The sequence below is a fragment of the Ambystoma mexicanum genome, chromosome 6p, assembly GCF_040938575.1.
Source record: "Ambystoma mexicanum isolate Mex_15411 chromosome 6p, UKY_AmexF1_1, whole genome shotgun sequence".
Lineage (NCBI taxonomy): Eukaryota > Metazoa > Chordata > Amphibia > Caudata > Ambystomatidae > Ambystoma > Ambystoma mexicanum.
This window is the reverse complement of record NC_090935.1, coordinates 446,910,788-446,922,907: the sequence shown is the minus strand read 5'-3', so window position 1 is coordinate 446,922,907 and position 12,120 is coordinate 446,910,788.

Here is a 12,120-nt window from a genome sequence, read left to right as displayed (position 1 = left end):
GCCAACTTCAAGAAACCCTCCATCGACCCATCCATGCCAAAAAACTAGCACCCCATTACTACGGTACCCTACATATTGAATATCTTGAGTTGTGTTGCTTATATCCAGGTTCAAAAGTATCTTGAGGAAAACAACATCTTGGGCATTCGCCAATCAGGATTCCGCCCCAAACATGGTACTGAAACTGCCCTACATGATTTGCAAATACAAATCGATGTCATCAAGGACACTGGCAAACCTGTCCTCCTAATGATGCTAGACCTCTCTGCAGCATTCAAATTGGTAGATCACCAAATCATCTGCTCTCAACTTGCCTCAACACCGAACTTCTCTCAATCAGCCACCAATTGGGTTAGGTCCTTCCTAGCTGACAGATCCTCATGTGTCATTGATTACTTTTCCGCTAAACCTACTCCTGTCACCTGTGGCGTACCCAAAGGATCCTGCCTCTCCTCCACCCTCTACAACATTTATACAAAACCCCTCTTCGAACCACCTTGACCTACTAGGCATATGTTACATGAACTACGCTGATGATACGGAGCCCCTTATCCCCCCTCCGGATAATATGCCCAGGACTCAGCCACCATGAACTCTGCATGCGAGATCATACAAAATTGGATATCTTCTCACTTATTCTGCCTCAACGACAACAAAGCCGAAATCCTTATCGTTGGCTCCAACTGCACACTTCGCAACATTGACCCAGCATACAAGGAGTTTACCATCGATGGCAACCGTATCACCACCTCTGCCGCTGCCAAAACTAAACCTCTCACGTCAAGTGAACTCGATCAGCAGTGGCTTACACAGTCAAGCGTCTTCATGCCCACAGGCCCTTCCTCTCCACTCCTAACAAACTAACTATCACAACAGCTATCACAGGAGCCAAGCTCGACTACTGTGAGGCCTTATTTACCGGTACCTCTGAACGCAACCTGAACAAACTCCAGATGATTCAGAACAATGCTCTCTGAGAAGCCATTGGTCTCTCCAAATCTGACCTATATCTACGAAGCCAGGAGAGCTGCACACTGGTTGAAAATCCGGGAAAGGATTAAGTTCAACACATTGGGCCTCATTACGACCCTGGCGGAAGACCATGGTGCTATTAGCACCATGGTCCATGCCGGAAAATTACTGACTCTGCCATGGAGAAAGGGGGAATTACCACCCCAATACAAGGTTGGTGGGGCGGTAATTCCCCCTTCCTCCATGGCCCTTCGCATTTCCCATTTTTTCCCCATAGGGCTCAATGGGAATGGGGAAGGCGCTAAGTGCGGTGCCGCAAATTGCAGCACCATAATTAGCACCAAGGTCCCTTTGCGGGTCTCTACTTTAACGGCTGGTCTACACCAGCCGTTAAGGTCGGGTCCGCAAAGGGAGCTCGTAATTAGGCGCTAATAGGTTAACGGCGCTGCAGCCTTTTACGGCGCCGTTAACCCATTAGCGCCTGGGTCGTAATGAGGCCCATTGACCCTGATCCACCAATGTCTCTCCAACACTGCCCCGACATACTTCTCACGCTGCGTGGAGACATACGCCCCTGCCCGACCTGTTAGATCATCCTACGCTCACTTCCTGAAGACCCCCAACTTCAACTGCCTCTCAGTAGGGGGCAAGAGCTTCCCGGTTGTTGCTGCCAAACTCTGGAATAATCTACTACCAGCACTCAGAAAAAAACAGGCCTTACTGGACCTTCTGCAGAAATTTAAAGACTTTGCTGTTCAACTAACTTTGCTCCTCCTAAGACTCTTTCCTCCCACTACTGCATCTCCCCACCCAACCTCCCTTCTTCTCTCAATGTGTAACTTTGTACCATAATGTAACTAGCGCCTAGATACCCGAGGGTTTTCTGTGCTGTAACAAAAGCAAAAATAAATAAATAAATACCTAATTTTCCCTTCCTCTGTCTCAGAATGGTCATTATTACAGAACTGCACATGAAAATAATAATTCTATTTTTAATTACGGTTCATTTGTTTTATTAGCCAGATGTTTAGATACACCAATTGTAACAGACGGATATTTTTAATAATAACGGATTTGTGAAATGTAATAATGTAATGAACTAATTAGCAGAGACGTCATTTAGGGGTCAACCTTGCTAACCCTAAAAAACAATTTAAAAAAAACATGTTATTTTTCTTTTTTTTAAATAAATACATGGAGGCTCGTAGGCTGTGGCCAGTAGCATGTTGCTCTTTGTTTCTGCAGTGGCTGATTTTCTGATAGCTATAGCCCTTAAGATAGCTCAGTGATTTGAGTGCTCGCTGTTGCAGGTTTCAGGTTCGACTCCCGGCAAGGTAAACTCAGCCTTTCATCCTGCGGAAGTTGATAAATGAGTACCACAGAGGTTGGGTAATATTGTATGTATATTTGTTCTATATGAAGCGCTTAAGTGTACGTGCTATATAATAACACACCATTATCGTTTGGCCTTGGACGTCTGCTTGCATTCACAGTAATTTGGTAATATGGGCCTATAAGCGCTAATATTAATGATATATATGGTGATCCATTCTTGTATAAATGTATATCACTTTCCAGTGATATCATAACCATATTTTCGTAGTGTACTTAGAAACAACGCTATGTGATGCCACTTCCAGTTTTGTCAAGGGCTGAAAGGTCATGTTCCATTGCTTCCTGTGATGTTACTTTGGGGTGGGGTTGAATGATTTATGTGCCCAGCATGGTGGCACTGTATAGTGGGCTGCACCCTACTAATCAAAATTAAGCTTGCGATTAAGCAAAACAGCACGATAGAACAGAACAATCCAAAATGAGCTGTGCCCTCTCTCTAACCAATGGTTTATCCCTTCCTGTGATGTTATCAGAGGTCAGTGGGCATGTGATATCAGTTCCGCTACCCCTGGCATTTTGGTGAAATGACGTCCCTGCTAATTAGTAGTGTTATTATTGTTAATACCACCATAAGTAGTATTGAATGAATCGAGTCCCAAACACGTCCTCGGCATCCCAAGCTGAGTTGTTGGATTGTATTTAATAAAAAACACAAAGAGCTCAGGGGTGATTATCAACGCGAGTCGTGAATTAAATTTCCAACTGGTTACTCATTCCTAATTCATAAAGCTTCTGTAGGAGATAGACTCCAGTCAAACTGTCTTTTGAGGCTTATAACTGCGCAAAAAAATGGAAATGTCTCCAATGATTTCAAAGTGCACTTTTTTAGAGAAATACATTTAGTGCTAGTTGAGTTTATTTTTCCTATCCATACGGTCTCAGGGTGCAACAGAAGGGCCGGGTCAGTATTTGAAAGCTATGCAATGCTCTTTTAATTGTTACTTCAAAATGGCTTGTTTACATACCAGCGACTGTCTGTGAATTCATGAACAGGTAAGACTTCATACCAGCAAGGTAGTGTTCCTCTTGATGACATCACTGACAGTAAAGGGAAAGTCATCAACAGGTTTGCTTATTTTAAAAACACTCTCCAGGATGTCATTTAATTTCTCATGATTTTGGGAAATAAAGCTCCCACGTGCATATGCAAATTACCAGCATTCTGCTTCCTTCGTGCGTAGCTATTACTTCCGGCAATTGAAGAGAATTACAATGGAACTTAGGCAAGTTATCTAAAACGAACGATGTATGAACATGAAATCTACTGTGCTTTTGCTAGTGGTTGTCTGTTAACAGCCATTGCTTGTTACATGATGCAGCATCGCATACACAAAAAAAAAAGATTTCTCATAAGCCCAACCACCAATGGAGTCAAATATCAGGGGATGTCATTGACTGGTTGTGAGAGTTCACTTCTTTTACTGAATTTACGCGAGTTTTAAAGGGGAATGAGCCAGCATCTTTTATGCAGGATTTGGATTTAAAAATGACAAATTATAGACTCGAAATGGAATTTTGAAGATATTGGGGAGCAGATCTCCTCAGTGAAGACGTGTAAGACAGTTGATATAACAAACGTTTACTGCATAGTCTGAGCATACTGCAATCTACAACTCTTAGGAAACACTGATGCTTCCATGGTTTGATGCCTGGCGTTTACAGTGTACCATAATGTAAAATCAGAAATGTCACGAAGACATAAATTGATCACTGTTTCCTCTCAACCGTCTACTTCCTGGTTCCCTTAGTGTCCAGGAAGTAAGAACAACTAAAACACCATTACTGACAGTTTATACCTGTGTGTCAACGTTTTACCGCTCTGTTCTTGCTGGTTAGAATGTTAGAAAAGGAATGAACCATGACTGATATGATTGCAAAGTAAAACTACGTGCTGGTATGCAAGAATCAACAAAATGTTCTGTTAATTAAAAAAAAAAAAACGTAAATGCTTCGAAAGAATTCTATTAAGCGAAAGCGAGACATAAACATTGGTGGATGAGTGAAGTGCTTGTGATAGGCAGTGATGGATAATGACATGTTGAACGGGTCAAACCAGCCCACCTTTATGATGCCATGATGAATAGCATGCACTTTATATTCCGTTCCAGGTTAAACACAACTCTAACGATCCACTCTTAATCAAACTATAAATAATCTTAATCCCCCATTACATACTTCTTTAGGAATACAATATTGAATGGCAAATTGTGTCCAAAGGAAGATAAATCAAAAGCGTAAGAACATCATGACCCTAATTTACAAAAATGTTAATGTGGTGCAAAGTGACATTCCGCCAAAAAAGTGCACTTTACGCCACACAAAACTCCCACTTTGTGTCCTGCACAATCGCTTAGCGCAGGCATGACATCAGCATGCGGGAAAAGCCAGCGCAAAGAAGGAGAAGTGGGCATAGCATGCAAATCTCCTCATTAAAAAAAGCAAAAGAAGGAATAATATGGGCTTGGGTAGGGAAGCACTGTGCAAACTACAAACATGCTCCATCAAGGTCTAAGTAAGCTGTATTCACAGACACAATAGTGCTTTTACGTTGGCTGCAAAGGTGAACGATCTTACTGCAACCCATCAGCCGTCGCAAAGCACAATGAAACCCAACGTACAAAAAGGGCTATACATTTCCACCGAACATTCGATTGCCACAATGCCAGATCCTGCATTGCTAGCAATGATATTACTGCACAGAAAGAGCAGGAGGGGCATAATCTACCATGCACAAACAACAATATTTGGGATGCCATATGAGAAGGTGTATGGAGCATACTACTTCCCCTCCATGTCATCCTAGAACTGGTCAAGGAGTGGGAGAATGGCCTGGAATCACCCACCATGTGCTCATAGGCTATGGCATCTCTGGTCAAAGTGCTATCAGCCGTATACTTCCTGGCTACTGAATAATTCCAGTGTACCACAGCCCACACAATCAAGGTGCCTCCACATGTCTTGCGTTGCATCCTAGCACGTGTGAATATGCACATAGACATGCCACTCTGCTGGCAAGGCAAAGAATATGCCAGGAATTGTATTCAGTTTCCCACTTTCCCAGGGTCCTGGGAGATGTCAACTGCACAACTGCACCCATGTAGCGCTACAAACTACCCCCAAACCCTGCGATACTGGGCACATTTTGCGGGTGATCTGTGTTGTCAAGGGACACATCATATTTGTAAATGCAAATTACCCAGGATGCATGCTCTCATGTTTAATTGAGCCACATTCTCAATGGAAGGTGCACAAGTCTTGCTTAAGGCGTTTAGGGCTTCCATTGACACCACAGCTTATTTTCATTCATTTCTACGGTGGAGAGGAGGGGCAGCATATAAGCCACATGGATTTTCATTGCGACACAAATATGAGGTCTGACTGCTTCACGCACTACCATAAAGCAGGTAGACCCCCTTAGTGATCCATTGTACACACTACCTGTCATTCTTGCATGGCAGCAAATGTGCTCAGTTGAAATTAATCCCTCCCCAACATGCGAGCTTTTAATTTCAATTGGGAGCACTTCTTACCATACTGTTGTGGAGGGTCTCATTTCAATTGTGAGCGGTGCTCACAATGAAAAGAAAATGCTGCCATGTAAGCATGCCAGGGGGCATTTACTCACTTTGCACTGCGTAGGACAATTATGAAGGGAAAAAGACGGCCCCTTTTTGCCCTTTCCGTTTGCACCCCGCAGTACAAATGATGGAAATGCGGTGGTAGGCACCCGCTTAAATGACATTGTAAATGTAATGATCACCCAGCATCAAATTAGGTTTTAATGGAACATGAACCCTATTTTAGCTACACCTTGCTTCATTCCCCTATACACCAGGCTATTGCAGCGAGAACTTTTGGCAACACGTGGCTTCCAGTTGAGTATCAACCATCATGCACACACATGCAGTCACTTGGCACACAGAACCACAAGAAATGATACTACACTTAATCAAAAACTATTTACACTTTTGTACGGGATAGTGCATACCCACTGTCATCATTCCTGTTCACAACGATCAGGAATCCAGATACCCCCATGCTACAACACCGCACACATAGTAACTATGGGCATAGTGGTGCACAGATTCAGAGTGCTAAATTCAAACTTCCACTCCCTTGACTACACAGGTGGCATATTGCTATGTGCACCTCCTGCAGTATGCAAAATCATTCTGGCATGTTGTGTCTTGCATAATATATGTCAGGGCATAGCCGTAGGGATACAGGAGTGTTTTTGCCCTCATCCATAGGCACCACTCCTTTTCTTAGCAGGCCAAAGGGCAAGGGGACTGGACAGACGCAACCAGGTAGTACAAACCTACTTCACGTAAATTACAACGCCTCTGAAACACACTAAAGCCACATCCCTGATTCCCTTTCAATGATGAAATCTGGCAAATCAAGCTTGCCCATAACAAAACCCTGAGAGTGCTTGTCTTGGATTGCCAAACTGTATGTTCCCCATAACATTAAAAGAACACAGCAACCTCATTGACATCCTTGCCATAAAGTGCACAAACCACGTACACACTCATTTCAAGTAAAACGAAAAGTGTCCATGACACGGACACTATAATCCAAATATTGCAAACCCAATGTCTCCATTCCATCTGTTCCCTTCAGTCGGATGCACCAGGTGCAACAGAAAATGCTCACTGAGGACCATGTAGGTCAACTGTTTACATTGAACAAGTTCATCATCACTGCTGGCACACTGTCCCTTCCCCTTTCCTTCCCTTTTCCTGTCCTTCACCCCTCGCACGTTTATCACAGTCTACCATGCAACATCCACACCCTTGCTCTCATCCCCCACCCATACTTTCACATCCACCACCTTGACAGCAGTTGATCCTGCTGACAAACCCCTCACTTCCCCCAGCATTTCAGTCACCCAGTGTCGCACAACCTCCTTCACACAATCTTGTTGGACCGAACTACAACCAATCTGCCATGCAATTGAACACTCATTGTCATGCCCACCTGAGTGACACCTTGATGCCAGGGCCCTCAGCACAATTGCTGCTGGGCCTGCTCACCTCCATACACCTCCACATGTGCATGCTCCTGAAATGGGGAAAAGCAGCAGCTGCCCAGACACTCTACCTGTTTACTTTCCTTTGTCTCCCCCACTTAGCCATACCTATTCCTACCCCTTCCTTACATCAATGTACCCCATCCACACTATGTAAATCGCATCAATGCTCTGTTCCTCCCAGTCATTATCATGCACTTCCTCAAAATCCATCAATGCCCCCTATCGACTCCTGCAGCACCCTGTACCACTTCACCCCCAATCCCATAGTGACTGCCTCCTGCACATCTTATCAGTGAGGGGGCACCACCACACATCTCTGCTCCTAACTGGGCAGAGACTGGCCTACCCACTACCCTGCTGCTCAAGGCATGTGTTGGCATACACCCTGATACCCCCACCTCTATCTCCAAACACGGCAAAGCCCCACTCCTCCTCTGCTGCTGTGCAACCACCTTGGCAGTGTTGGACCAGTGTGTCTGTCAGCTGTGGCCACATTGGCTGATGAAGCCCTGCCCATGCACCCCCTCTCCCTTCTGCTCCCCAGAATCCAAGATGTTCCCCTTTATATGAACAGTTGTGGCAGATGTGCCTGCATCCCCTGTCCATGTCCCTCATAAGCCCCCACCCCTCCATTACCTCTGGCTACCTCAGTCATCTACTGCTTCCCGTGTGTCTTCCTGTCCCTGTAACCCCCTGCTCCATCATCACAGGACCCACACCCCCCAGTACCCTACCAAGGCCCTCATCAGCATCAATCCACATGTCAAATTCCTCCGACTCAATCCACACCCTAGAGCTGCCCCTCTCTCCACGTGTCAGTGCACCAACCTCTGAGGCACACACCCTCCACCTGCACATGACCTATCATAGTTACCACCAATTACTCAGCTGCTAAGAATATGCCCTACCAATGAAACAAAGGCCCACCTTCAGCAGCTCTCAGGTTCCATGCCCACCTTTCCATTCCTATACTCCCTGACCACTGGCTAAGGCAATAACTGTCAGAGGCCTGGTAAGGCTAAGGTCCCATTGCTAAATCACAGGAACAAACAGAACCTTTTCTCTCATTGCTTTTAACCACCCTATGACACTTCCCCTTGTCTCACCTCCTACCCCCATTCAGATTGATGGTGTGCACCTTTTCCCTGCCCCCATCCTCCCTCGCACGGACACTGCAAAGCTTGCCTCCTTCTCCTGCCCCTGTTGTTGTGGCTGGGCCTGCACTGTAGCAGTTTGCTGGAGCTCCTCTCGTTAAAGCTGAGTACTGCAGCCACACATGCCCATCCACATGTTATCATGTCAAGGTTGTGCTTGCAAAGTTAAGTTCACCGGGTTAAGCAGCTGTTTGTCTGCCCAGCTGGCATGTGGCAAGTATGCTCGGCCACACGCATTCTTGAAGTCCCTGGGCCCAGTTCAGTGTCCAAATATCCCAGAGTGACAAATTACACTGCGAGCCCTCCGGGGCCCACCATGCGCAGCATACTTCACTCATCATCTACATGCATTTTTGTCATCTGGATCATTCTCTTACATGGATTGTGAGAGTCAGGTGTGGTGCATGCTCATGCATAATGGAGTGGCTTCTAGACTCGCTGTATGTCAGGAGATGGCATGCAGGCTGTTATTAAAGGGGTTTAAATGCTGCACACAAAATAAGCAACCTCATCACCTCTCACCTTAAACATGTGTACACGAACATACCACAGACTCTAAGCCACATGTTGTGGAGGTGTAACCAATTACACAAAGCACATGCATAGCTGATAAATGAGAAATGTCCATATGTAATGATGTTGGACAGCTCCCATCTGCACAGTAGAATAGGCACTTAAAGCACTGCCCTCTACAGCACTATGTCTCTGCCAGGAGAAAATAATACAATCAACCTCGGATGGGGGAAAAAAAAACTCCATTCACGAGTGCATGAAGAGGGGTTGGTGGTGGAAACTGGATAGGGGTGTGTGGGAAAATGGGCAATGGCATCACCTGCGTGGTTCAGTTGTAACTCCCATCCTGTGGTAGATCCATAGATGGGGCACACTGACCATGCATTGCCAAAGCCTGCTCATCATTGGCTAGAGCCACTTGTGATAGGGATACATGCACAAGTGACCCAATGGCAAGAAGGTCCTGATGATAGTTATTGCAAGTGACCAACATGTCAGCTTGCATGCTGGATCTGAATGTCTCCGACTGCAAGTTAAAATTTCCGGTCAAGGCGGCCATCTCTTGGTGGTGAACGTCCCTTGAGGCCAACATCTCCTCATGCAGAGATTGTCTCAAGAAATCCCTGTCTCGACAGTGGCCTCCCCATGAAGCCAACATCACCTCATGCAGATTGTCTCAAGGAATCTGTGTCTTGATGGCAGCTATCCCTTGAGGCTAACATCCCTTTGTAATTGTAATTGTAATTGTAATTGGTTAGTTATAACACACTTAATACCCAGAGGTATTGAAGCACGGACCCGAGGATCAAACCTGTCTTGCTTCCAAGGCGAGTGCATTGCCCCTGAGCTATTCTCCCGCCATTTACACAGGGCTTGCCTTAAGGAAGCCATCTCTTGCCACTGGACGTCTCTTGAGACCAACAACTCATCATACAGGGATTGCCTCAAGGCAGTGCCCTCCTCAGGAATCACCTGCCTCAGGTGTTGCTTGTCCTCTCTCCTCTCCTGCTGCAATGGGCATATTTCAGCAATGTGTGTGGCAATGGAGGAGATGACATTTTTGGCCAGAAGATGGATGTCCTAGGACTTGTCTTGTAAGACCTTGTCCTGTTGTGCACTTGCACACAGCAATTCTTCCTCCCACTCTAAGTGACTGGCAGTCACATTCCCCCCACATGTGCGTGGCCCACCAAGCGGGATGCCAAATGCTATATCTGTTGCAGTGAGCGCAATGTCAGTGGCTAGCCCTCTACAACCCTCCCACTGCCATCATCCTCCCTGCTGCCTCCATTATGGGAGAAAAAACAAAGAGGAGAAGGGTGCAAGGTTTATAATGTATCTTAAACCTCTGGAAATTGCTCTGGGTAACCCTACAGACCATCTCAGTCTACAACTGCCAAGCCATTACAGAGAGGGGAAAGACCATATGCAAATCAGGCATGGTCACAGCTCTAAAGCAGCAGTCCCATCCAAACTGCTAGATCACATCCCTTCCACACAAGACCACAAGCATTCCTAGACATGCTTTGGCCTCATTGGGCATCATCAGTGAGGAATAGCCTGGGTCTCATGATGGGAGAAGGCTATGTTGAAGAAACAGAAGCCACTAATGATACAGGATTCCCCACTGCCAGGTTCAGGGTCTTCTGGATCTCCTTCTCAGAAACCAGGTTTCTGAGACTGTTTTTTGTTTGTAAATGAGGCATATAGTCTGAGCTGCTATTTACTGACCGTAAGTCTATTACACCAGCCTGGCCACCCTGGCCACCATTTCACCTTTCCCACATTTTCTTTCTCGGTAATAGTATTTTCTGACTTTGTTGATTTTATTGTTTTCTCCAGCATTTTCTTGTATGTTCCAGATTATTTATTGGTTTGTTTTCTTCATCATTCTTATTATTCTTTGATAATTTACACTCTAATTAATGTTCACCTTTTTTGTTTCACTCAGCTTCATTGTTTGTGAGATAATCTTATATTATCGTTGTCATATGATTTTGGTTCTGCGTAAACAATTTCTGCTTCAGCATAGTTACTGTCTAAGATTCATAAGGATCCGTGGTGCTGCTATACATATATATATATATATTCAGTGAAAAAACTTTGTTAAAGGGACGTTATGGTTCCAAGTAAAACCGAAAACCTACTGAAATTCACCAGTTATGGTATGGTAAGCAAACACAACTCGCACCACCGCCATGCACTGCTAAGACTAACACCCAGGACATCAAAGATGACATCAGTACATCAGTGATGTACTGATGACATCACTGATGACATCACATGTCTGGCTTACTCTTTTTTTCCTTTACTGACATATCTAGGCTACATGGTTTTTTTCAGTAACAGTCAGGAACTAAAAATTCAAAAAGTACTATATTTCTATACTTATACTTCAAATATGTTCTTACAGTAATTCACTTAGGGTCCACTCACATCATATGAAACATATACATAGGGGAAAACACAGACTTGAATGCTTGGTGTGTATGATGATAATCAGTAAGGTTATCAACACTTTCTTGTAGTTTTTTTTATTTTTTATTACTGTACTTTCACTAGCCATGCTCATATTTGTATGTGTTGTTGTCTGTGTTTTGTGTGCAATAATCTAATAATGTACTAAATGGGTTTTATTACGTACTTATTAAATGATTACAGTATGCAAAACTCTAATAAGAAAGTATTTATAATTTTAGTATTTAACATGGCAAGATTATTAATATTGAATCTCCATCATGTTTGCTGCACACTATGCCTATGTTAGTACATGCATTCCTTAGTATATTGGAAAAAACCTCATAATGCAATGTTATTTGGATTAATGCATTGCTTAATGCACTACGTACCTCATAATATTTATTCCAATGATCCTTGACACGTTTTTATTAACATTACATTAAGAATCCCTTGTACAGACTTTTCATGAAAAGTAAATGCACATGTGATGTCATCAGTGATGTCATCAATGGCATTTGTGATGTCATCTTTGATGTCCTAGGGGACACTATACCTGTCCGTACTGTCCCCAATCAAAATGGAACTGCTCTT